Source organism: Alligator mississippiensis, chromosome 1 (assembly GCF_030867095.1).
Source record: "Alligator mississippiensis isolate rAllMis1 chromosome 1, rAllMis1, whole genome shotgun sequence".
Lineage (NCBI taxonomy): Eukaryota > Metazoa > Chordata > Crocodylia > Alligatoridae > Alligator > Alligator mississippiensis.
Window position 1 is genome coordinate 455,432,077 of NC_081824.1, and position 26,204 is coordinate 455,458,280.

A 26,204-nucleotide genomic window follows, 5' to 3' on the forward strand; every position below is an offset into this window, starting at 1 on the left:
GGCACTCTACTGAAAAACATTGCTGAACCCTGGCTTAACTAGTACCTAGAAAATGTTGTGTAAGAAAAAAGTGTTTGAGCAGATGATTTGGCTTGTGCCAGAGCATCTCTAAGATACAATTCCTTCTATACCCAGACTCTCAGACATACTAATATGGGGAGGTATATGTAATAACCTCCATTTTATTAAATAGTTGCTCATGTGGATATGAAATGGCATGTGTCTCCACTCTGCTGTGTGTAACCTGGCAATTGACTTAAGTTTGTGACAAGTGATATCACTAGGGATCATAAAAGAAGTAAGAAAGATAAGAAAAATCTGACCCATACCCTTTCTGAGATTGTTTGGATGAAAAGTGCTATAATACAGTTTCATAAGTAAAATGTGTTTATTTAATATTTATAATATATGAGAAGATAAATGCCTCTTAATTTTTACTCTTGAAAAAGTATTTTAATATGAAAAAAAATGAGATTTTAAAAAGACAGTTCAGGGAATTAAAAATGAGTATTTTAAAAAAGCCATCTCTAGAGGTGCTGAAATCTCTTGATCTAGTACAGGGGTTCCCAAACTGTGGTATGCATGCCCCTACGGGTATGTAAGACATCTCCAGGGAGTACACAGGAGAAATTGTGTAATGGCAGATTTAACTTTCATTATAATAATAATTGGCATTTAAGAGATTAAAATGTAAAATGTATGCTGGTAGGAGTACACAGGCAGCTGGTAAACTTGGAAGGGGGTATGGAATAAGAAAAAGTTTGGGAATCTCTGATGCAGCATAACTTAATGTAGGTGGTGTATCAAAGGGAACTGAGAAAATTGGATTGGATTTTTTTTTTAACAAAAATGAGTTTATGCAGAAATCCCTTTTTTAATAGCAACCAGGTAGAACCCCCTGTTTAGTATTTTAGAGCCTTCCTCTCTAGAGCAATCTCTCTCATAGGTCCCTCCCTTCAACAATAATGCTATAATCTCTCCATGAGATCATTACCCAGAACACCTGTATCTTTTAGTACCTCCTAAATTACAATGGCCCATTTAAAGAGTTGCTTCACTTAACATTTTCTTCTTTTGAAACTTTCATGATGGTGCCAACTATTCCATGCTATCAGATGCTAAGGGTTGCAATTAAATCATTTTCTCATCCTGCAAAAAATTTTGAGATTTAAAACGAAACAAAACCAAAAAAAAAACAAAAACCAACCCCAGCCCATCACTGGAGTTAAATAGAGCACTTTCTATTTTCTATGAAGAAAACAGAGATGAAGGGTAAAAGGAACCTCCTGGACTTGCTCCATGCCACACCAGGATAGCCAATGGCTGGGGCACTGAAGTAAGGAGGTGAAAGAACAGTTTGAATCCCTATTTTGCTAGGGATTTAGAGTTCACTTACATTCCCAGTCAGCTCCAGAACTAAATGTTGTATATGCACATTAATCTTTTATAACCAACCAAGGTTTCATCATTACTTTCTTTCAGGTGAAGGCTCTCTTCCCTGAACACAGATCAAATAAATAGGCTTTTCTCCCATGGGTATGTAGGTAAAAAAGTATTTCCTTCCATATATGACCATTACCATAGCCTACAGAGCTACAGTAGAGCATACTAAATCCAAATGCAAGGGTTCAGGATATCACTGTGAATCATTACACATCCTCTGGATGAGAAAGAGTAGTGAGAAGACAGTTAGTGTGGGACAGGGAAAAGGAAAGGGGTAGAGGTTGGAAGTGTTTGAAAGGAGAAGTAGTTGATGGAAGAAGAAAACCCATCAACCTTACCACAACCTGATTAATGACTAGGAATAAGGAAGAAGAGGCCTCTACAAGAGTGGACAGTTGCAGATACAAAAAGGGAGCCAGGTCTCTGTGACAACCAGGCTCTGGTGGAATGAGTAATGAAGGAGTGGATAGTTTTGCTCTTTTTAGCGAGAGAGTGGGCATTCCAAAAATAGCACAAAGGGTGAAGAGGAAAGAAGGGCTGGGGAGGGAGGTTAGGGATGATGACATAACGGAAGAAGAGTTAGTGTTGTGGGAGGTGGAGAGAGGGCTGTGGTAGAAGCAAATGTACCACATGGGAGATGGAGGAAGCATGAGAAGGTTTAGATGTAGAACTGAATTCATCTTGGCGGGAAGAGAGGAGGAGATGGTAACTAGAAAGGGAAGAGGAGCAGAAAGACCTGGTGGGATCTGTTTAAAGGTCAGCATGACAAAGGTGAGAACCTGGAGGAAAATCAGGGAAAGTGTGGGTCCTTTACTGAATGGAGAAGGCAACCTACTGAGAGATGATGCAGAAAAGGCTGAACTGCTCAATGACTTTCTTACCTCAATCTTCACAGGCAAGGTCAGGTCCCAGACTACTGCACAGGGCAGCAGAGTTTGGGGAGAAAGTGAGCAGCCAACAGTGGCAAAAGAACAGGTTAGGGACTATTTAGAAAAGGTGGACGTGTACAAGTCCATGGCTGGATGTGATGCCCCTGAGGGTGCGAGGGAGTTGTCTTATGTGATTGCAGAGCCACTGGCCAATATCTTTGAAAACTCATGGTGAACGGGAGAGGTCCTGGATGATTGGAAAATGGCAAATATAGTTCCCATCTTTAAAAAAAAGGAAGAAAGAGGATTCAGGGAACTACAGACCAGTCAGCCTCACTTCAGTCACTGGAAAAATCATGAAGTAGATCCTCAAGGAATCCATTTCTAAACACCTGGAGGAGAAGAAAGTGATTAGGAACAGTCAGCATGGATTCACTGGGGGTAATCCATGCCCAACGAACCTGATTGCTTTCTATGATGGGGTTACTGGCTCTGTGGATGTGGGGAGACCAGTGGATGTGATATACTTTGACTTTAGCAAGGCTTTTGAGATGGTCTCCCACAACATTCTTGCAAGCAAGCTAAGGAAGTATATGGTGGATGAATGGACTGTAAAGTAGATAGAAAACTGGCTGGATCATTGGGCTTAGAGTGTAGTAATCAATGGCTTGATGTCTAGTTGGCAGCTGGTATCAAGTAGAGTGCCCCCAGGGGTTGATCCTGAGGCTGGTTTTGTTCAATATATTCATTAATGACCTGGAAGATGGGAGGGGGCATACCCTCAGAAAGTTTGAAGATGACACCAAGCCGTGGGGAGTAGTAGATGCACTGGAAGGTATGGGTAGGATTCAGAGAGACCTCACCAAATTGGAGGACTGAACCAAGAGAAATCTCATGTGGTTCAGTAAGGACAAGTGCAAAGTCCTGCACTTAGGATGGAACAACCTCATACACCAGTATAGGCCAGGGACTTGGGGGTTACACAGGTACAGGTTCTGCAGAAAAGGACCTGAGGGTCACTGGGGATAATAAGCTGAATATGAGCCAACAGTGTACCCCTGTTGCAAAGAAGATTAACACATACTGGGATGAATCAGTAGGAGTGTTGCCAGCAGATTGAAAGAAGTGATTATTACCCTCTATTCGGCACTGGTGAGGCCACATCTGGAGTACTATGTCCAGTTTCTGCCTCCCCACTATAGAAAGGATGTGGACAAATTGTAGAGAGTCCAATGGAGGGCACCAAAATGGTGAGGGGTCTGGGGCACATTACTTCTGAGGAGAGACTGAGGGAACTGGGCTTATTTAGTCTGCAGTAGAGAAGACTGAGTGGGGATTTCATAGCAGCCTTCAACTACCTGAAGCATGGTTCCAAGGAGGATAGAGCTAGACTGTTCTTTGTGGTGGCAGATGAAAGATCAAGAAGAAATGGGAAGTTTATCAGGAAAAACTTTCTCATTAGGTAATGAAGCACAGGAACAGGTTACCGAGATGGGGTGTGGAGGTTTTTAAGACCCCATTAGACAAACCCTTGCCTGGTTTCATGTAGTTGGTGATGGCCCTGCTTTGAGCAGGGGTTTGGACTAGATGACCTCCTGAGGTCCCTTCCAGCCCTTATTTTCTATGATTCCATGACTCTATGGAGCAAGGGGGAGAACTAGTGGGAAAGGAAATATGGAAAGACAGGGATCAATGGAATTTTTTCACTCAGTCTATACTTGATAAAGATGTAAACGAACCTGTGAAGGATGGGGAGGAAGAACCCCTCATGCCTGTTACTTCACAAAGCTTTAGCCATGACCCTTCTCTGAAAGTCAACATGGGACTGTCCAGCTGAGTGTGCACATGTGGTTCGTGGCACTGCAGAACCATTTGCAGCACCACAAACATCATGTGCCACACATGGAGGCATTCCCTTCACTGCTAATTTGCAGCACGATGGGTTTGTTTTGACACCAGGAGGTCCTGGTGTCTAAAAAACCTTCACCAGAAAAAAGCGGGGTAGCACACAGAGTGGCAGTGTGTACTGCCTGAAACTAGAGCCTGGCTGGCCAGTGCCATGCTCCGGCTGCAGATCAGGATCCCCATAGCTGCATCACCACTGCTGGAGCCCTGGGAGGCTACCAGGACTGCAGCTAAGGCTGCTGGGGCCAGCCCAGATGTTGGCCCCAACCTCCCCTACCCCAGGCGGGGTAAGTTGCTGTGTGCCAAAGTGCACATGCAGAGGTATTCCTGCTCGTGGGGATGCGCCCCAGCAGTCTGCTATCTGAAACCAGATACAACTCTTCACAACAATGTGCTTGTTTTGTATCTGACTTATACTACCTATATTTCATAGATTTCATAGATATTAGGGCTGGAAGGGACCTCAGAAGATCATCGAGTCCAGCCCCCTGTCCCAGGGGCAGGAAGTCAGCTGGGGTCATAGGATCCCAGCAAGATAAACATCCAAATTTCTCTTAAAGGTGTTCAAAGTAGGTGCTTGAACCACCTCCAGCAGCAGTCTATTCCAGACTCTGGGGGCTCAGACAGTAAAGTAGTTCTTTTTTATGTCCAGCCTGAAATGGTCTTGGAGGAGTTTATGTCCTTTCGACCCTGTCATCCCTTGGGGAGCTCTGGTGAACAAATGTTCCCCCAGAGCCTGGTGAGCACCCCTGATAAACTTACAGGCAGCCACCAGATCACCCCTGAGCCTGCACTTTTCTAGGCTGAAGAGTCTCATAGCTCTCAGCCTCTCATCATAAGGACTGTTTTCCTAACCTCTGATCATGTGCATGGCTCTTCTATGGACTCTCTCAAGCTTCTCCACATGCTTTTTGAATTGTGGAGCCCCAAACTGGATGCAGTACTCCACCTGTGCCCTCACCAAGGCTGAGTACAAGGGGAGAATGTCATCCTGGGATTTGCTTGAGAAGCATCTATGGATGCAGCTGCATTACATTGAAGGCTAATGTTCATCTTGTGGTCAATCATAATCCCCAAGTCCCTTTTGTCCATAGTGCTAGCCAGTGTAGCACTGCCGAGCCTATAAGCATGCTACGGGTTTTTCTCCCCAAGGTGGAGAAGTTTGCATTTTTCAGTGTTAAACACCATCAGGTTCTTGTTTGCCCATTTCCTGAGCCGGTCAAAGTCAGCCTGGATCACCTTCCTGTCCTCAGGTGTGGATGCTTTACCCCAAAGTCTGGTGTCATCGGTGAACTTGGCCAGTCTGCTTCTGACTCCAATGTCCCCATCATTAATGAAGATGTTGAATAGTGTAGGCCCAAGGACAGATCCTTGAGGGACCCCACTAGTCACAGTGCACCACAGCAATTGATTTCTGTCAGCTACCACCAACTGGGTCCGACCACAGAGCCAATTCCTCAGCCAGCGGATTGTGGTGAACCCAAGGCTGCAGTTAGCCAGTTTTGCTAAAAGGTGATCATGGGATACCAGCTCAAAGGCTTTTTTAATGTCAAGATATATGATATCAATCTCCTCTCCCTTGTCTAGGTGATAGGTCGTCTGGTCGTAAAAGGAAATAAGATTGGTCAAGCAAGACTTACCTGCAACAAACCCATGCTGGCTATCCCTTGGGATGTTGCCATCGGCCAGTCTGTTAAGGATGTCCTCTTTGATAATCTTTTCCAAGACCTTCCCCGGGATAAAGGTCAGGCTGATGGGCCTGTAGTTTGCCGGATCCACTTTCCTCCCTTTCTTGAAGATAGGCACCACATTGGCCTTCTTCCAATCTTCAGGCACTTCTCCAGAGCACCAGGAGCTCTCAAATATCCGTGCCAGGGGCTGAGCTATGATGCTAGCCAACTCCTTCAGTACCCTGGGGTGTAAACTGTCAGGGCTGGCTGACTTGAAGGTATCCAGCCTCTCGAGATGTTCCTTCACGAGGTCAGCATTGATGAAAGGTAAGGAATCTCCCGCACCCAGACCTTCCCGTCCCATAATGGTCAGGGTTGTCCCTTGGGACTGGAGAAAAACCAACGCAAAGTACCCATTTAGCAAGTTGGCTTTTTCCTGGGCGTCAGTTGTCAGTTGTCCCATCTGGTTTAGCAGGGGTCCAAAGTTGCCCTTGCTTTTCCTCTGGCTCCCCGCATATCTGAAAAAGGACTTTTTAGTGTCCTTGATATTTGTAGCCAGTTGGAGTTCAGTCACAGCCTTGGCTTTCCTGGCTCACCCCCTGCAGGTCCAGACCAGTGCAGAATATTCCTTCTTGGAGGTGGATCCCGTCCTTCATCCTTTGTAGGTCTTTCTTTTTAGACACAGGAGGTCCGCTAGTTCCCTGGAGAGCCAAGGGGGCTGCTGTGCCCTTTTGCTACCTTTCCTCTGAGATGAAATCGACTTTGCTTGTGCATGCAGGACTGCCCCCTTGAGGAGCAACCACTCTTCCTGAAGTCCCCTCCCCTTTGGGTCATGGTCCCTTAGGGCCTCGCTGACAAGCTTCCTGAGCATGTCAAAGTCAGCTTTACTGAAGTTGAGGACTTCTGTTTTGCTGACTGACTTGCCAGCTTTACGGTGGATGGTAAAGGAGATCAGCTCGTGGTCACTGTCACCCAGATTCTTTTGATCATTAGGTTGCTGATTAGGTTGTCCCCGGTTGCCAGTACCAGGTCAAGCAGTGCTTTACCTCTCATCGACCCATAGACTTCTTGTGTCAGATAAAGCTCATCCACACATGTGAGGAAGCTTTGCAACCATTCAGATTTGGCCGAGCACCCTTCCCATGAGATTTCTGGGTAGTTGACGTCTCCCATGACAACCATGCACCAGGAGCGTGTGGCCTCAGTCAATTCCCTGGCAAACTCCTGGTCAAGGTCTTGATCCTGGGTAGGATGTCTGTAGTAGACTCCCACCGTTGTGTCCCCTGTGCTGTGTTCCGGATGGATTTTAACCCAGAGGGTCTTCAGTCATCCACCCTGGGTGCCAATGCTGGCTTGCAAGGATGCATAGCTCTCCTTGACATAGAGAGCTACACCCCCGCCGCTTTTATCTGCTCGATCTCTCCTGTACAGGGTACAGCCATCTACACCTGTGGCCCAGTCATGAGTGGAGTCCCACCAGGTCTCTGTTATCACTATGACATCGTAATTGTTTGTGTTGAGCAGGAAGACAAGTTCCTCCTGTTTATTCCCCAAACTCTTGGCATTTGTGTACAGGCAGGCAAGTGTCCCCTTGGGGGCCCTTGCCTTGCCCACAGCTGATTTCAGGGCTGGGGAAGGCATGGGCTCCCTTAAGTGCCTTGGCCAGCTGGCTTTGCAAGGGTTGCTCAGCAGGCCAGCAGTGGCAGTAGTCCCCCTGTCCCCCAGCAGGCTTAGTTTAAAGCCTGGTGGAGCAGGTCAGCCAGTCTGACTAAGAAGAGCCTCCTCCCCATCAGAGAGAGGTGGAGGTCGTCCCTTCCCAGCAGCTCACTGCCTCTCTCACCAAAGAGCAGACTGCGGTCTTGGAAGCCAAAGCCCTACCAATGACACCAGCGCTGCAGTCTTTGGTTCACTACCTGGATCATCCTCTCCCTCCTCAGCCTGTGGTCCAAAACCAGGAGGATTGAGGACAACACCACCTGCGCCCCCAACACTTTAAGCCCTGCTCCCAAATCCCTGTAGTGCTTCATGACCCATCTGGGATTGCTCTGAGCCATGGCATTTGTTCCCACATGGATAAGAAGCATAGGGTAGTGGTCAGTGGGCCGGAGGAGCTCAGGGATCCTCTCCACGATGTTTCAGGTACAGGGTCCCGGGAAGTAGCAGATTTCCCAGGCTTAGGGGCCAGGGTAGCAGATTGCCCCTCATTCCCCCGCAGGATGGAGCCTTCCACTAGAAACACTTTCCATTTTGTCTTAGGGAGAGCAGGGGTGGTAGCTACAGTAGAGCCTGTGTTGCCTACAGGATCAGGCAGCTTGGCAGGCTCTGCTGGGGCTGCAAGAGGTTCATACCTGTTGCAAAGCTCCAGCGGGGTGGGACCTTGGTGTGGCGGGCTTTGGGGCCCTTTGGAACAGGTATGAACCTCTTGCAGCCCCAGAAGAGCCTGCCAAGCTGCCTGATCCTCCTGCATATGTGTCCTCCTGCAATATTGTCAAAATTTTGATCACAGGTAAAACCACTGAAACTGAACCTATCATTCACCTAAACACTGAATAGACCCTACAATGATAGATTGCCCTATTCTATGTATTTTCTTTCTATCCAGGGACCACTGTTTCCCATAAGGACATCTAGCTATGTCCACTGTAATGGATTAAATAGAAACAATCTATTATCCAATTACTCATGCAGATTTAGACCTTAATCAAGCTCTCTTGGAAAATCCTCATATATTTTGATTAATATTTCATTTATTTCTCCTTGTATCCTTTCCACTTTTTCCTTTTCTCTCCTATCTCTTTAGTCAGTCCCTTAGATTCCTTTCCATCTATTTCTCCTTATCATTATGCCCCAGCTTTGTGTCTCTCTGTCTTTTTACACTTGTGTAAAATGTAGTGGGTTTCTCTTCACAGGGGTTCATGTGAATGCTTTCTTCAGTTTTAATGTGCATAAATGTATGCTCTCCTGTTTCACACTGAGCTGCAGATTGGAATGAATAACTCATCACAGAGCATTAGAGTTTCTGCAAGTGCAGTGGGCATATGTTAAAAAAAAATCATCCTAGTTTTCAAGAAATTACATTATACAGCGCTATTTCCTCTACTTAAAATAAAAGCAATGATAATATCTCAGAGTGGAAAGGACCTTTCAAGTACATTTTGGCATGCATCTTGTTTGTGAGAGCTTGATTGTGAGTACTGGATATTTGCAATTTGAAATCCATCATGTTTTTGATTTTATGTATAGATAAGTGAATGTTCTTTCCAGTAAACTCATTTGTTAATATACTGATGAAAGGAAAACTCACAAGTGGCTTAAACAGATTTGAAGTGCATTTGTTTTAACATTCAAATGCAGAGTTGGGTATTTTCTTCATATTATTTACTGGATGCAGCGCAATGTGAGTGCTGGGCAGGAAAAAAAAAAAACCTGTTTCTACCACATCTAGTTATTAGGATATTAGTGAGTATCATTTAGTGGTGTTTCATTCTTGGCAGCCAAAAGCAGTGCCATCAGGAAAATTATTCTGCACAGATGAAATATGAATCAAGAGGGCCAGAGCCTCAGCTAGCATCATTCATTTTAGCTCTATTGACTTCTGGTTAAAGTCAGTGGACCTGCCGTGAGCAACACCAGCTGAAGATCTGGCCAAAAAAACACTGAAAATAAAGACCCAGAAAAAAGTATGCCCAGTGTGTTCTATGGAACATAACAACAGTAACAGCTAGCACTTGTAGATATATATTTTATTGATAGATATCAAAGCCCGTTAAAAAGTTTAAGTATCATTATCCCCATTTTATAGATGGGGGAGAAAGGGTATGGGGCTGAGGTGCAAAGCATTGCAGTTACTAGTGCAAGGTACACACTGGGTCAGTTCACCTGTGTCCAGAAGCCAGCAATGCTTCAGGAGTGGGGAGCTAAAATTATCCAGCTCAGTCTGAGGTGAGCTGGCCCTTCTGAACTGGCTGCCCCTTCTCCCTCGTGCCTGGTCATCACACAGGGGAATCCCCCACTGCCAACACAGCACAGCAGCCCCAAGGTCACCGGCCAGATGAAATGGCTCCATAGGCCATATCCAACCTGTGCTCTGTAGGTTGCCATCTCCTGTCCTAGTCTATTGTTACTCCCATTAGAATAAATCCATGATAAAATGCCATCTTCTAACCATTACTTGATTACATGTTTTCAGCTCATTAAAAGGAAATGATAAAACTTTTCTAGCCAGCTGGAAGGCTGTCTGGGACAGAGATGAGCAATATTCATTAAGAGTACCTTAGCAAATGTTGCACTCTGGAAGCTGGTTTAAAAACAAGCTACTGTAAAAATATGTAAACATCCCTTTTCCACTTTCTGATTAATAGCAAACGTGAGATCAAATATGTTTTTTTGCTTTTTTTAATTTAAAGGAGAGTGCAATGAGCTAGAAAAGCAGTGTGTACCAGAAGAAGCAGATGCAATGGATCCAATCCTATGAACACAATTTTCTAAACATCTGCTATGATTGCAGAGTACTAAAATCAAAGGACCAAGACATTAATGGCTCAGCTCACTTAAGACGGTAGCTTGGCAGCTATAAGAAAATTGCACCAAATAGACTCACTCCTACAAGCTGAAATTCACCCATTTGCAGAGGGCTAATGTAAGACTTTGCACAACTTAAAGATTTTAATGGAGCAGAGAGCCTGTCTTGCAATAGGCATGTGTATGTTTGAGAGAGATTATCTTCAATTACAAGTCCAAGTTTATGGGACCACTGCAAAGAATGATAAAAGGACCCAGGTCTCATAAGATATGATCGGTGATCAGGTACAGCCACTGGCTTTAACACTTTAGCGTGGAGGTATTGCACCCTCTATTCCAACCTGCGGGTTGGAGGGGGTGAAAGTAATGGAAGCATAGTGGAATTTCATCTCTGTATCCTAGTACCAGTGTGGACAGGGCAGATATACCTGCCCCTCTTCTTAAAATCTTAAAATCTTCAGGTGAAATTAACTTAGCCCTATTGGAATGTATGGCAAGGTGACTTACAAAGTTGGGTTGACTTACAAAGTAGGTTGCTAAGATAAAACTTAAGACTTTTTTTATCAAAAGATCAAATACTCATGTGATATTAGATGGCCTATCAAGCCAATATTAAGGCAAGCCTGTTTCTTAGTCTACAACACTCAAGGGAGTATAGCTAAAGTCATCCATATCCACCATTCACTCCCCAGCCATAATAGACAGGCACACATTTACAGGTGATGGCAGCCTTCAGTGTGAATTTGGAGAAAACTTGACCTTCCACCTTCTGATTGGTAGAAAGATGCCTTCACTACTCTGCCACCACACCTCTTGTATAAGAGAATAACACTTATTAAAAAAAACAACCCAACAGCTTGCATATAGCACAGCTAACTAACAATAACTGTAATTTTCCTGTTAACATTGTGTTCTGAGAACTTAAAAGAAACATAGAAGTGGAAGGGGCCTTTTGGGTCATTGATCCTGGTCCTCAATGATCCACATTAATTGGGAAAAGAGACTATAATGTATTAGATAATAGGGATAAAGAGCTAGTTGCATGTATTGAATATCTCCCTGTCACAAAGTTTCTTGCAAGTGTACTGAGCCTACTTTGTTTCACTGGTCTAAATGTACCAATGCAAGTGTTAGAAAGTATTTTGTGTGGTGGGTTTAAAGTAAGATGAACTCAGAGGGCTTTCTACTGTATTTTGCATACACAAAATTCTCTCCTGAACCTTAGCAGGTTGCATTACCCTTTCCCCTCTCTCTTGGGATGGGCTCTCTCTTGGGATGGGCTGAGCTGCTTGCACTCAGATGAGCTCAAGAATGGCAGCTGTGAATGATCTGGCCAAGAATGCATGGTGTGATAACAAGGTTGACCACCTGAAACCTGAGATCCAACTCCTGCCTTTGTCCAAGGTAATTTGCATCATCACAGCCTCACAGGAGAGCTGAGACCCCTTACCAGCTAAGAACTGCTGCCTAGAGGGTTTTCCCATTTTTGACTCCTCTGTGAAATCCTATGAAATATGAACTTTCATTTCTACCCAGGATAACATTTACAATCTTTTCTCTGATACCTAATGAAGGGTGTTTGTGCCTGAAAGCTTGCAATTCAAGATTTTTTTATTTTTTTTTTTTGCAAAAATCTTGTTGGTCTAATAAAAGATATCACCTCTGTCCAGGAGCCCTGATTGATGTGATAAAAGCTCTTTTTGATCATCTCTCATCCCCAGGTCATAGGCTGGCCAAAGTCTTGCCTTTCATAAACTTGAGGCATAGGTATATAATTTAAACAAATAGAGTTTTATCATCTCCTTCCTCTCACTAAATTATTGTCTCAGCTTCCCCACACTCAGGTTTTTGCCTTAGGTGAAAGTGTGTTTGCACCATCCTGTTTTAAATAACTGTAAATCTATGTTTTACCAGGACAACCTCAAGTCTTCATATGATGGGCCTTACCCATTGCTCATCTACACTGTTCTTCTCGGTCACCAGAAACATTTAAAGCTTTTTTTTTCTCATTTCATTAGTCAAAATGTTTGTTAAAGTTTTATTGTTGTAGAGTAGAACTGGAGCTAGCAGACGAAACTCAGTCTAGTGGAAGGAGTGCAGGTTGTGATGAGAGGTATTTGAAGAGGAAAGAAAGAATGTGAGTAGGCTTTTCTCAAAGCTGATCTTTCGCTTAAAGTGACTTGTTTATAATACTTAGTAAGTAGCTTATGGTGAACTAATTTGCAACAGTAAGGGCTCTCCTTTCAAAAGCATCAGAGATGTTTTAGGAGCACAAGTGCCCTTAAGTCACAAATCTTTGCCTAATGAGATGTAAAAGGTAGGCGGGAATATCCTGTAGTTTCTGCTGCCCCTTTGTATTACCTAGCAATTAGGATGCCATAGGCATTTCAGGACATGTACTGAAGCCCATTAAGTCAATAGAATGATTCTTATTGATTTCATAAGCACTTGCTTTAAACCCACAGAAAGGGTAGAAAGCTTCCCAAGGTGATTCTCCCACTGGCCAACAATTGACTCCTGTGTCTGCCAGTTGAAATTTCAGTCTACGCAACATGTTCCTAGATAAGTCCCAAATCAGGCAGGCTGTGGAAAATGAGCCCAAACCTTTTCACTAATTCTTGCAACAGCTCTACGCATCTGATATATGGCAACAGTGACCGGAGATAACCTTGACCCTTGTGTGGGAGCTCTCTCAGAGCTAGTCAGCAAGGCATTGTGATGAAAGAATGCCAGAGGCTGTGGCAGCTTTGGAAGAATGAACATAGATGGTTGACTAATACCTGCTGTGCTAAGGAGATTATCAGTGAGATCACTGCAATCCCAGCCTGGAAGAAAAGCTGCTAGTATGCAAGCTGTATAAAGACTTTAAGCGCCACCAGTGTTGGTTCAAACAGCCTGCTAAATAACCTTTGACACTGTGCACAGGACTAGGAAGAAGTTGAGTACTTACCAACACCATCCCCGTAACACATTAGATGCGTGGGTTCCAGGTGCTTTGCGTTATATTTGAATGACAGTGTGATTAGTGACAATTTTCAGCATCTTTCTCCATGAAACATGGACAGTAACAAATTGTTTCATGAACTAGCAAAACTTGCCAAGGAGCATAAGCCATGGGGAGTGTTAAAGTAACCTTGCAGCTCTGATTAACAGGCATCCAGATGCTAGATTAATGAGTGGATCTGAAAAGTTTGCATCAGCATAAGTTGCTGATAACAGTTGCTTTTGGTTGCTAACACTCTGCAGTAGAAGAGAGAAAGGCTGTGCTCCCTGGAAGTGCAGTTTGCAGAACAATCCCTTGGTAGTTTCTAGATACAGAATCACATTTCTAGGAGATGTTTAAATTGTTCCTGGGTTTTTGTTTGTTTTTTTTAAGCACCAAACCATCTAAAGGCTGAGAGAGCTTTCATCTTGCTGCTCATTTTGATCCCAAAAGAGCAATGAGCTGTTATGTGGATGTGATTGTTTCATTTATGACCAGCTTTGTTCAAAATAATAGTCTCATTAAAGCAAGACAATGAGCCAAAAATGATGTATTAATTTTAATATGGAAAAGGCTGGGGGGAAAACTCCTAAAACTTGCAGGGCAAAAATACTGTGCATTTAGAGAGCCCTCTAGGTAGATTTAGCTCTGAAAAGATGTGCTGAGAACAATTAGAAGAGGTTATGGTGATGAAAACTAGGATTTCAGCAATGTGAATCTTGTCTCTGGTCCCTTAACCAGGTGTAAAATCAACTCATAATTAGACCTGGTTATTAGGGCCGTGTAAAGCTTCGGGCGGTGATTTGATTTGGAGGAGATTTGACCTAATTCAGTGGCTGAATCTCCGAATCCAAATTGATTCAGGGGACCAATTTAAAGGTTCAAATTGATTCAAAACTCTCCAAATCTTCGGAAAAGATCTGGAGAGCTTTGATGATTTGGGCAGTCCCCTCCGGTTGCAGCTGACTCCGAGATGGTAAGTATGTGGGGCAGGGGAACATGGGGGGATCCCTGCCAGGTCCCCAACCCCCTCTCCTGCTCCCCTAGTCCCTCCATGGCTATCCCCACCTGCCCCAGCTCCCAGCCTTTTAAAAAAAGTCCTGGTGCTCAGCAGGTACTGCCAGGTGGAGAGCAATCACTGCTGCCCCCCACTATCCCACACTGCATGGGGGGCCTCTGTATGAGCCCCCTGTAGGTGCCCCACCTGAGCCTGCTCTGGCTCTTTAAGAAAAGAAAAAAACCAAGAAAAGCCCTGGGACTCACTGCTCCTGCAGTGGCTTTGGGGCTTTGTGGAAGAGCCTCCCCCATGGTATGGGGCAGCGGGGATCACCCCCCACTGGCAGGAGTGGTGACTGTGGGGGTTTTTTGTTTTTTTCTTAAAGGGCTGGAGCTGGCCTGGATGGGGTACCAGGAAGGGCTGGGGAAGTGAGGAGGGGTGTGGGGGGCTTGTGCAGAGCCCCCCATACAGCGTGGGGCAGTGGGGATCACCCCCTGCCTGGCAGCACCCACTGACCTGGGGCTTTTTTTTTTTTTTTTTTTTTTTTTTTTTTTTTTTTAAACAAAAATGGAGAGCTGGGGCAGGCAGGGCAGCCGCTGCCGGGCTGGGAGAGTCGGTGGGGACGGGCTTGGCCTGGCTGATTTGGAGATTCGGTAGCAGCTGAATCTCTGAATCATATTAGGCTGAATGGAATTGGGACAGTGATTTGAATCACTAAATCAAATCAGTGTCCCCCAAATCAGCTGAATCTGATGCAAATGCTAGCTGCTTTGTGCAGGCCTAGTGGTTATACCATTCATTTCCAGGCATTTGTGCAGAGGCCGTTGTGTTTTGCACTTCTTGTTTCTGGTTCATCGGCTGACAAAAGAATGAGTGCAATCTAATCAAGGTCTTTAAATAATGGAACATAACCCCAATTATAAATAAATAGATTGTGGTAACTGATATAAGATATGTTGTTCAAATAGCAAACCTGCCATTATAGCAAGCTTGGATGGAAATTGCCCTTACAATCCATTTGATTGTCTCAGAATGACACACAGCTGATGGTGAGACAGTGCATTTTCATGAGCATTAGTCTCTTCTATTGTTGTTATTCTCCAGTTGGTTGTTATGTAGTTCCTAGTGGAGCTTTATTCTGCTGTTTTGTGCTGAGGCACATTTCTCTGTCTATACAGGCAGCTTGGCTGTTTGGGCACACATATATTTAGCAACACCTGCTGTGAGCATGTTATTTTATGTTTAACAACCAAAATATTCTTTTGTGAAGAAGAGGAATTAAATGGAAGTGGCATAAATATGGCGCCATTACTGCTGCGATTTATTTCTTGTTCAAAGAGATTTACTGGCAAGTAGATAATAGACTGCTTTCTTCCGGCTAATTTTGATTGTGTTCATAAATGTTTGGCTGAAGTTTTATACGCTTTGTGTGCTGACTAAGATTATGACCCGTTATCAGTTTTATGTAGCACCATAAAATCTATCTGTTAACCAAACACACACTGTGTGAAGCTGCCAGTACCATTTGTTTTGTAAAGCTCTAAAATATGGTCAGCTAGAGTGGCTACTTCAAGTAGAAAGAAAAAAGGGACCAAATGACTGAGTCAAGGTGTCAGGCTAGGCAGGGTGACAATAAACAGAATAGGTTTTATTTTCCTTTCTAGGGAAAAAGGGTACCCCCTCTCCCCCACCCCCAAATCTCCCCACAATAGACCACCACTAATTACTGACAACCAAAGTCATAAGAGACCTTAGTTCAAGTTTCTGCAGTGGGTTCAGTTCACCCCAGGAGTCCCAACACCAGCAAGATACCTATGGAGTTATACCAGGCGAGATGGAGAAGGAATGCATGGATGAATGTTTCAAATAGCTTGGAGGCAGTGCTTACAGCTGACACCAATGCTCTGCCATCTGTGTACTTGGTGTTTGCAGTACTGACTGCAGCAGAATTGCAAAGTATTAAGATTGAAGAGAAGCTCGTTAATGTTTTCTGTCGTCCAGTTTGTCCAGGAGTATGCGTCTTGGGGCTGATTAGCAGCTTTACTTGAACAAGTTAAGTCACCCTAGATTCTAATTTTATCTCCTAATCTTTATGCAGGCAGTTATAAATGGCACTTTGCAGTCTTGGAAGTACTCTTGCCCTGAAGCTGACAGTAGCCCTCCAACAAATAATAATATAAAGTGAAGTTCAGGGGCAGAAATCCTGCGTTAAATAGAAAATGATTCTGTATAATAATTGAAGGTTGAAAACCCTTGTCAGCTTGCATACATGTCAGACAATTTACCATCTGTGGAATAATCCCTCTGGTCTCCAAAGGTACTTATACGTGTAGTTGTAGGAGAGAGTTTGTCTAATGCATTTGCTCTGCATCAACTGTTGTTTGCTCTTTTCATGTCACTGCTGGATGGATTTATTTAAGTGAAAATGAAAGGGACATTCCTCAACAGCGCTGGCATTTGAAAATTTGTTACAACTGAGACATTGCTTGAGGGACCAAGGGGGTTTTCATCCTTTCTGTCACAAACTGTATAGTGCTTCCTCCTCCCAAAAAGCTACCTGTAGCCTGCTGAATTAATAAATAAATAAAAACAAGCTAATATGAGTGAGTTATATATAAAAAAAAAAATCCTGTCCTTGATATTTCAGGTGGGAATTGACCATGGAATGATATGCTGATGGCCATTGTTAGATGGTCCCTTTGAAGATAATTGTCTCCCAGAGGATGCATATCTTACTGTCTTGGCTGTCTTACTGCTTGCCAGGCTCAGTTTTCGTAGGTTGAGTTTGTCTCCAAATATTGCCAGGTAAGCAGGTCTGGGTCAGTAGGCAATATTTTTCCTCCTAAGTACACAATCAGAACATGAGTATTGTTTGGGGAGGACAGCGTGTCTCTGGTGATGTTGTATAGGTAGAGGAAAAACCAAAGCTATATTGCCTGCTTGAACTGAAGCCAAAAATTGATGAGAGTGGTGCTACATATGCATGTATCAGTTAAAGTTTGTGTTAAAATGTTTTTGATTCTAAAACCTGAATGGAACAGTAGAGTTTTATGATCTGAGTTCTGCAGAATAGAGTTGTATGAATTTTATGGGGCAAAACTATTTTTCCCATGAAAAATGTGTATTTGGCAACACCACAGCATGTCACAGTTTTTTGTCTGATTTTTAAGGTAGCAAAAAAGGTTAAATTAAATAATTTAAAAAAATATATTTTTAAACAGGCCATTTTAAGGTTTTACTTTGAAATTATGATTCCAAATTCCTTCAGTTTTATTTAAAAATTGAAGTTAAAAATGTTTGAAAAGGAAACAAAATATATAATTTAGGATCAAACTATTGCTATTGCTACTATGGCTTGCTGGGAGCTCCTGAAAACTTTCCCTCGGGTTGACCTGAAATAATTTGGATTTTTTGGGGAATTGCCGATTAACCCCAAATTCAGTCGTTCATAAAGCTCTGTCATGGACTGCAGGTCATGGAACATCTTGCACTAAAGGAGTTCTTCCTTGCCTCCAGGAAACTGCAATGCATCAGAAAAGAATCCTGCCGACATTTACCTGGGTTCCTCAGTGCTGATGGACTTGGCAGCTGTGCTAAACCTAGCAAATACATTTAATGTATAGCGAAGACTGGAGAAAGAGAATATCATTTTATATGGTCATTTTTCTGAGTAGGAGCTCGCTTGATATTTAGATGTTGTTCTTTATCATAGTAACACCATAGATCTCATGCTCCATGCTTTAACACAGGGAGAGGTAGCCCCTGCTCAAAACAGTTTACAATATCCATAGACAGAGTAGAATGGGAAATGGAGGCATGATGAATTGCCCAATAGTACTCTGCAGGCCAGTAGCTGAGCTGGGAATAAAACTTAGGTTTCCTGATTCTTGATCCAGCGATCTGCTAACTAGGACATGCAGTTGCTTCTCACACTGCTCTTCGTTAAGCTGTCATCAGCCTTAGCAGAGATGGGAAGCCCACTAGCAATGCATTACATCAGCACAGCTTTAACATCATAGGCCACAGAGGCATAGCGAGGCGTCCACCTTGTCCCTGTCTCTCTTGGCAGATTTCCACAATGAAGGCTCCAAGGATGTTGATTAAATTATTATGAGATTTTATTCGGAGATGCTTGATATATTATTCAAAGTCAGATGTGCCTGGGGTTTATATATCAGAATATCTGATTCGCTTTTTCAAAGGATATGGCACTATATCAGGCTGCTAGAGCCAGGAGCCAAAGAACAACCCTGTCCAATTGTATAATCACTTTGAAAGCTTAAATATTAAATGAACACATTTTTGGATGGCTGGAGAGGCTATTTTTTTATTTCACATCATTTTGGAGAACTGTGGATGGTAATGATTGTGAGTCACATTTTAGGAAGAGTGTCTTTCATGCAGAGATCCAGAAATGCTGAATAAACTTTATCACATATGCTCTTTTCCATGACCTAGAAATTTGAGTACAAAGTGTTCATTCCCCATCATGCTATGTGCCCCACTTCCTCAATACCCTGCTCTTTCTAGTCTATTCAGTCAAGCATATTTCTAGTAGTATGAAGAAGGAGAGGTTGCAGGTGGGTGTCAAACTTTCTGTAAGACCCAGAAGATACCTGAGCACAAATCCATGCTGAAGATAACACTTCTAATTAACACATAGTATGGGTAGAAAGCATTTTTCCTGAAGGATGCATGTGGAGGGAAGAAGGCCTACAGAACGATGGGAAGGATCAAGTCCTCCATGCTAGAGACCCCAATGTGCACAGGAACTGGAGCAGAGTTTGCCCATGAATCTTGTCTCTCCTGAACTCCGCAGCTTTCCCCAGTGGATGGAGCATTAGGCAGAAATGTGCCTTATTGGACTGGGTGGGTTTTCTGTTCCCTAATGTCCTTAATTTTACTGCATGAGATAGGGTCTTTACATGCTGTGTATAGGGCTCCTCACTCTGAAACATACTAGATCTACATCACTTAGTACAGCAACCATATCCGTTGCTGGTGATGCTCCCATTGGGGAATTATTGATCCTAGCTGAAGTCAATGAAGGCCGTTTTAATGTACCATGTATGTGAGTCTCTTCATTCCAGAATTGATGTGGTACAGAATAGATGTGTTGTCCTATCCTACAAAGGAAGACACAATCCACTACTAGGATCATCTGGGCATGTTTTAGGTTACAAATTTCCTACCATTGTAAAGGACCAAGGCATAAGTCATACTCTTCATATCTCTTGTTCAGTCCCTACGGTGCATTGAGGCTATTCTGAGGCCTTTGGTTCTCTGTACTACAGCTCCTAAATCTGTTACAGAGATATGAGGGGAAAGCTTTCAGGATGCATGTTGGAGGGAGAAGGAGGGCTGTCATGGATGTTCCTGTTGGCACTTTTGGACTCAAGATTGGTAACTTAGTTGCCTGCCATTCCAGGTAGCTGGACAGGAAGGCAGAAATCATAGAAAATTAGGGTTGGAAGGGGTCTCAGGAGGTCACCTAGTTTATCCCTCTGCTTAAAGCAGGACCATTTCCGACTAGATCATCCCCACTAAGGCTTTGTCTACCTGGGTCTGAAAAACCTACAAGGATGGAGATTCCACAGCCTCTCTGGGTAACCTGTTCCAGTGTGTTACTAGCCTCCTAGTGAGAGAGTTTTTTTTTTCCTAATATCTAACCTAAACTTCCCATGTGGCAACTTGAGACCATTGCTCCTTGTTCTGTCATCTGCCACCACTGAGAAAAGTCTAATTCTATTCACTTTGGAGCCCTGCATCAGGTAGTCAAAGGCTATCAAATCCCCCCTCAGTCTTCTCTTCTACAGATTAAATAAGCCCAGTTCCCTCAGCCTCTCCTCATAAGTCATGTCCCCTAGCCTCTAACCATTTTTGTTGTCCTCTGCTGGACTCCCTCCAATTTGTCCACACTGTTTCTTGGGAGCGGGGGTGAGCAAAACTGGACACAGTACTCCAGATGTGGTTGCACCAGTGCTGAATAGATGGGAATAATTACTTCCCTTGATCTGCTGGCAATACTCCTACAAACGCAGCCCAGGATGCCATTAGCCTTCTTGGCAACAAAGGCACACCGTTGGCTTACAAGTGGTACCTTCCAATCCTGTGGTCCAACATGTAGCAGCCTTTAATGGATGCACAGGAACAATATGCAGTGCACATCCTATTCGGCTGATATACAGAAGAAATCTAGTTGGGCCACAAGCACTTATGAAGTTGGAACCAAATCAGAGCCTTGTTGCCAACATCCTTACTCTTCTTGTGAAAAGAATGTGATTTTTTTTTTTTTTTTTTTATGCAACATAAAAAGGGATCCAGGTTTTCTGTTTCCCATGGAAAAAAACATGGATTGCTCATTTTAATGGAGAAACACGCAGATATTGCACTTTTGCAAAGAGCTCTCTGAAGGCTGGCAGAGTTCCAGCCTGCAAGGTGCTGGGGAGAGTGGGAGGAGGGCAGTCAGGCAAGGGGCACTGTGTGCATGTATATGCAAATGGATGTTAGGTAGCCTGGAGAGCTGCTTCTGCAGGTAAGTCTGGTGGGGGGGGGGGGGGAGGAATTGAGCCTTCATAGGGAAGGAGGGAGTTGGGCAAGGCTGAAGCTGCTGCTCAGCGGGGCTGTGTGTGGAGTCCAAGGCTGGAACATGCAACCGCAGGGCCCCAGCATGAAACAGGACAGGGCCATGAGTGGCTCATCCAGGGGATGGGTGGTGGGAAGGGCTGGCTCTCCACTGCTCTGTACACTCCTGGGGGGGCAGGGAGGAACTGTGCCACCCAGAGCTGTGCACAGGATGAGGGCACATGCAGGTCTGGGCTGCCTGAGGCAGGCTCAGGCTCCCTGCCCTGCTGCCCTCCCCTAGGCTCTCTGCAGCCCAGCAGGTGGGAAGCAGTATGGAAGGAGCTTCCCTGTCTGGCCCCGTTCTGTCTTGCTTTGCCAGGTCCCCCCTGCCAGGCCACTGAGGTCCCGGGGGGTGGGTAGGAGGCCCGGAAGCCTGAGCCTACAGCAGGCAGCCTGCTCCCACCCCCACCCCACATGTAGATCTGGGGGGAACAGGGGCCCCTGGGGTGCCCCGAGAGTGTGCACATCAGCGGGGAGCTGGCCCCTCCCTGCCCAAGCCTGCAGCAGGTACCTGCACGCCCCCCTCTTCCCCCCCCCCACACAGGCTCTGCTCCAGCTGTGGTGCTTGTGGGAGATGGGGAGCCAGGCTCCATGCTCTGGTACACTGCAGCAGCCACTGCCTCCCCTGGGTGACAGCCAGGGATTGGTCACTGGCTGTGGACCTGGGTCCCAAGCCCCATAGCCCTGGCAGCTGGAGGCCCCCTCTGGAAGGGCTGGGGGAAAGGAGACTGTGGGTACATCAGCAGCGCTGGGGGGCCTGTGGGTGGGGAGTGAGGTACACCAGCAGGGCCAGGGGGAAATGAGGGGTACCAGCAGGGTTGGGGGGTTGTAGTGGGGGGTGAAGGGAGAGTGTGGGGCACCAGCAGGGCCAGGGGGGGAATGAGGGGTACCAGCAGGGTTGGGGGGTTGTAGTGGGGGGTGAAGGGAGAGTGTGGGGCACCAGCAGGGCCAGGGGGGGAATTTGGGGTACCAGCAGGGTTGGGGGGTTTTAGTGGGGGGTGAAGGGAGAGTGTGGGGCACCAGCAGGGCCAGGGGGCAGTGGCTTGGGAGTGAGGGGCCTGTACCTATGTTCTGTGAGTTAAAGGGGCAAGGGGTGCTCATATTTTTCCATAATAAACCTCAAATCAAAGACCAAGATTTATAGGTACTTAGAATTTATTTCATTATAGTGATTGAGGAGCTGGTAGGTTTCCAAATTGCTTTAAAAGTGTAACTATACCAATAAAATATTGTGCTCAGTTAACACCTATGTATATAGTGGCATTTCAATTTAATTGCAAATTTTGGATTTTTTAATCACATAATTTGTGGGGTTTTTAAATCAGAGAATTTGCATTTTTTTTTTTTTTAACCGGAGAAAACCAGGATCCGTGATCATAAGCAATGAGGGTTTTAGGTCTCTTCTCATCTCGTGTTAAAGGGGGCTTCTGGCACCAGGCTGCATCACTGATTTAGTGATGACTGTGAAGTGCATTAAGTAGCACTTCTGGCCCTTAGCTCCTTCCTCTTCCAGGTGATTGCCCATCTAAGTACAGCCTGGAACTACTGAGTTTGGTAGGGCCAAAGAAAACAAAGTCTGTGATAGAAGCTGCAGTCTACAGATCCTGTATTTTCAGAGTCCTGCATGCAGTTCTGACTTCTTAATTTCCAAAAAGCACTAGGTGCTAGTACTGAAACCACTCACTGCCTTGAAGGGTACCCAAAGGATTTTGTTTGCAGTTCACTGGTATGAGGAGAAGGTCTAGAATTCCTCTATCCATACTCGGATACCACGGTGCCAGATGCCACAGTGTAATAAACTAAGCAGAGCATAATAGAAACCTATTAAGATCCCACTTTCCTTTCTTGCAATGTCACTACTGTGATGTGGCTTCTGCTATTGACTTTAGTGGAATCAGAATTTCAGTCATTTCCTTGATTCCCCCTGATGTAATGGAGGATCAGATCTGGGCTATTAAGCAGTACTCAGCCACAAGGGGAGGATTTTTACTCTATGGGGAGAAGGATACTTTTGGTTCTGGTTCAACTTAGTATGATGGAAGCACTTATATCACTTAGGTCCCCTCTACATGTTACATATATCATGTGATTACTGGGTTAACTGCACAATTTATTTAGACTGGCTACAGATGCAAATTAACTATTACACCATAAAAAGGTCCATCCAGCTATAAAGTTAGAGCTGGAAAATGTGTATTAACTTTATAGTTGGTTGCAATCCAGCTTTAATTTGTACGTATAGCATAGCTATTAGGTGGCACTTTTTGATACCCCTTGTGCAAAAAATTTGATCCCTACCTGAAGCCAGAGGACATAATTTGAAAACATTAGAGAGAACTTTTGAGGAGTTCTTTTCATTATGGTACATAAAAAATCTATTTATCCCAGGCTTGATGTAACACTAGTATGCTGTAAGCTTAAACACTTCTCCAAATCAATTCACATTCTGTTTGCAAGCAGGAATTTACAGCATTATTGGCTGAAAAAAGACAGTAGTGCTGATAAATGGTGACTCGGAAATCCTTACTGCAAGCTTAATACCATGTGAATTTGGAGAACTTTCTGTAGGAAGCAGATTTGGTTCTAATGTGATATGACACTCTTGAAGTGTGTCACAGACATACAGATTTCCTTGGAACCCAGACCTATAATTATATCAGTAGCAGCTATTGTCCTATTTCAAGGGTGTATAACATTGACACAAAAATAAATTATATATGAGAGACAAGTGGAGTAGTCCAGGTGTTCCTGGCAAGCTGTGTAACAAGAATTAAATAAAATAAAAGCCCTTTAAGAGGATTGGAACAAGCAATTGTTCATATTTCATATTGAAGCCACTTGACCACCAACACCACCTCACTACAGACAAGGAAGGAGACATTTCTGAGGGCTCTTGATCCTTATGAATGATCACAATGAATCAGCAGAGTGATTTCAGACAGGTGTTCCTGTAATGGGGCTGCACTGGAAACATCCTTAGTGCAGTCAATGGTCCTCAATATCACCTTTCCAGTGGGGAAGCCTTGAATGAATTCAGTTGACTTGAATGTTAGTCACTGTACTTACATGTTTGATCTAACTTCAGTTTCTGCATTTCTCTTTAGCCCTTGCAATTTTATGTACTTTGTTTACCCAGGTGTGTGTGTTTTGTCTTCTGGAAACCATTATAATACAGAGCACTTGAAAAATCTCAAACTGTTTCATAAAATTATCCCTGAAGTGCTTATATGACTACGAGTTTGTGCCAAAAGGTCTGTGCCCTCAAATATCAGCATTACTTATTATGTCCTCAAAATTCAGTGAATTGTCTTTAAACATTTTATTGTAAATTCTGAAATTGTGCTGAAAATTAGTTTGAGGGGACAAGACTGAGAAATAGAAAACAAAATAGAGAAGAAAAAAATGAAGAGTGATCACTCCTTAAGGACACGATCCTTGAAGCACAAAGGAAGTCAATTCCCATGCATAGAAAGGGTAGCAGAGCGGCTTAGACACCCTCTTGGCTAAACAGGGATATCACAGTCCTCCTTAGAAAAAAGAAAGAGGAACAATCAACCAATGGAAGCTGGGGACAAGTCCCAAGCAGGACTATACAACCATGGCCCGCACTTGTAGGGAACAAATTAGAAAGGCTAAGGCAGTGACTGAACTTAGATTAGCAACGGGAATCACGGACAACAAAAAGTCCTTCTTTAGGTACATAGGGAACAAGAGAAAAGCAAATAGGAGTGTGGGGCCACTCCTTAACAACTCACGACAGCTGGTTACTGACACTCAGGAGAAAACTGAACTCCTGAGTGACTACTTTGTCTTGGTATTTCACCGGGCCACGGGGAAAGTCGTGCTGGATAGGGTACAGAATGAGCAGGACAGAAATGACTGCCTTTCTGCTATAGCCGTAGAAATGGTGTGTGATCATTTAAAGAAATTAGACATATATAAGTCAGCAGGACTGGATGAACTCCATCCAAGGGTGCTGAAGGAGCTGGCTGATGTCAGTGTGGAGCCCCTGGTGAAACTGTTTCAAAATTCATGGGGCTCCGGAGAGGTCCTTGAGGACTGGAAGAAGGCCAATGTTGTGCCCATCTTCAAGAAGGGGAAGAGAGAAGACCTGGGTAACTATAGGCCAATTAGCCTAACTTCTATCCCAGAGAAAATCCTGGAAAAATTAATTAAGGAATCTATGTGCGATAGGCTTGCAGAAGACAGAATTCTGAATGACAGCCAGCATGGTTTCATCATGGGCAGGTCTCGTCTTACCAACCTTATCTCCATGTACAATCGGGTAACTTGCCACCTGAATAAGAGAGAAGTGGTGGAAATTATATACCTTGACTTCCAAAAAGCCTTTGATCTGATGTTCCACGATGTTCTCATGAGAAAATTGGAAGATAGTGGGATTAACTGTGAAACAGTTAGGTGGGTATGAAGCTAGCTATGCAGTAGGACCCAGAGAGTCCTAATGAACGGTCCTATGTTGTCCTGGAGAGAAGTGGGCAGTGGTGTCCCGCAGGGATAGGAGCTTGGTCCTGTACTTTTCAACATCTTTATTAGTGATTTGGATGAGGGGGTGAAGAGCTCACTGGCCAAGTTTGTAGATGACACCAAGTTATGGGGAAGCAAGGTCACGTTTGAAGATAGGCTACAGATACAGGTGGATCTAGACAAGCTAGCAAGTTGGGCGAATCAGAGTCAGATGAAGTTCAATGTTGAGAAATATCAAGTGCTCCACCTGGGGAAGAACAATCCCTTGCACAACTTCAGGCTTCGCAATGCCAACCTGACCAGCACTACAAATAAAACAGACCTGGGGGTAATAATAGACCACAGCATGGATATGAGGTGGCATTGTAACTGTGTTGCCAACAGGGCAAATAATACTCTGCCATGAATCAGTCGATACATATCTAACAAGAGCAAGGAGGTGATTTTTCCAGTCGACTCAAAACTGGTGAGTCCCCAACTGGAGTACTGCATCCAGTTCTGGGCACCACATTTTAACAAGGACATGGTAAAACTTGAGGGAGTCCAGAAACGGGCTACCCATATGTTTAGAGGCTTGCATGGCAAGCCATATCAGGAAAGGCTGAGGGACCTGGGACTCTTCTGTCTGAAAAAGAGAAGCCTGAGAGGGGACCCGGTAGCAGCTTACTGCTATGTCAGGTGAGTACATCAGGGGTTTGTTGAGTAAC

At 44.3% G+C, this 26,204-nt stretch overlaps 1 long non-coding RNA gene across 1 annotated transcript; it reads left to right on the forward strand.

Moving 5' to 3' along the window:
* The first annotated feature begins 13,552 nt into the window (after positions 1-13,552).
* LOC102576989 (uncharacterized) lies at positions 13,553-18,699 on the forward strand. The gene is made up of 3 exons (XR_001373208.3): positions 13,553-14,367; positions 17,036-17,193; positions 17,905-18,699. It is a non-coding gene; the product is annotated as an uncharacterized LOC102576989 (long non-coding RNA).
* The last annotated feature ends 7,505 nt before the right edge of the window (positions 18,700-26,204 follow it).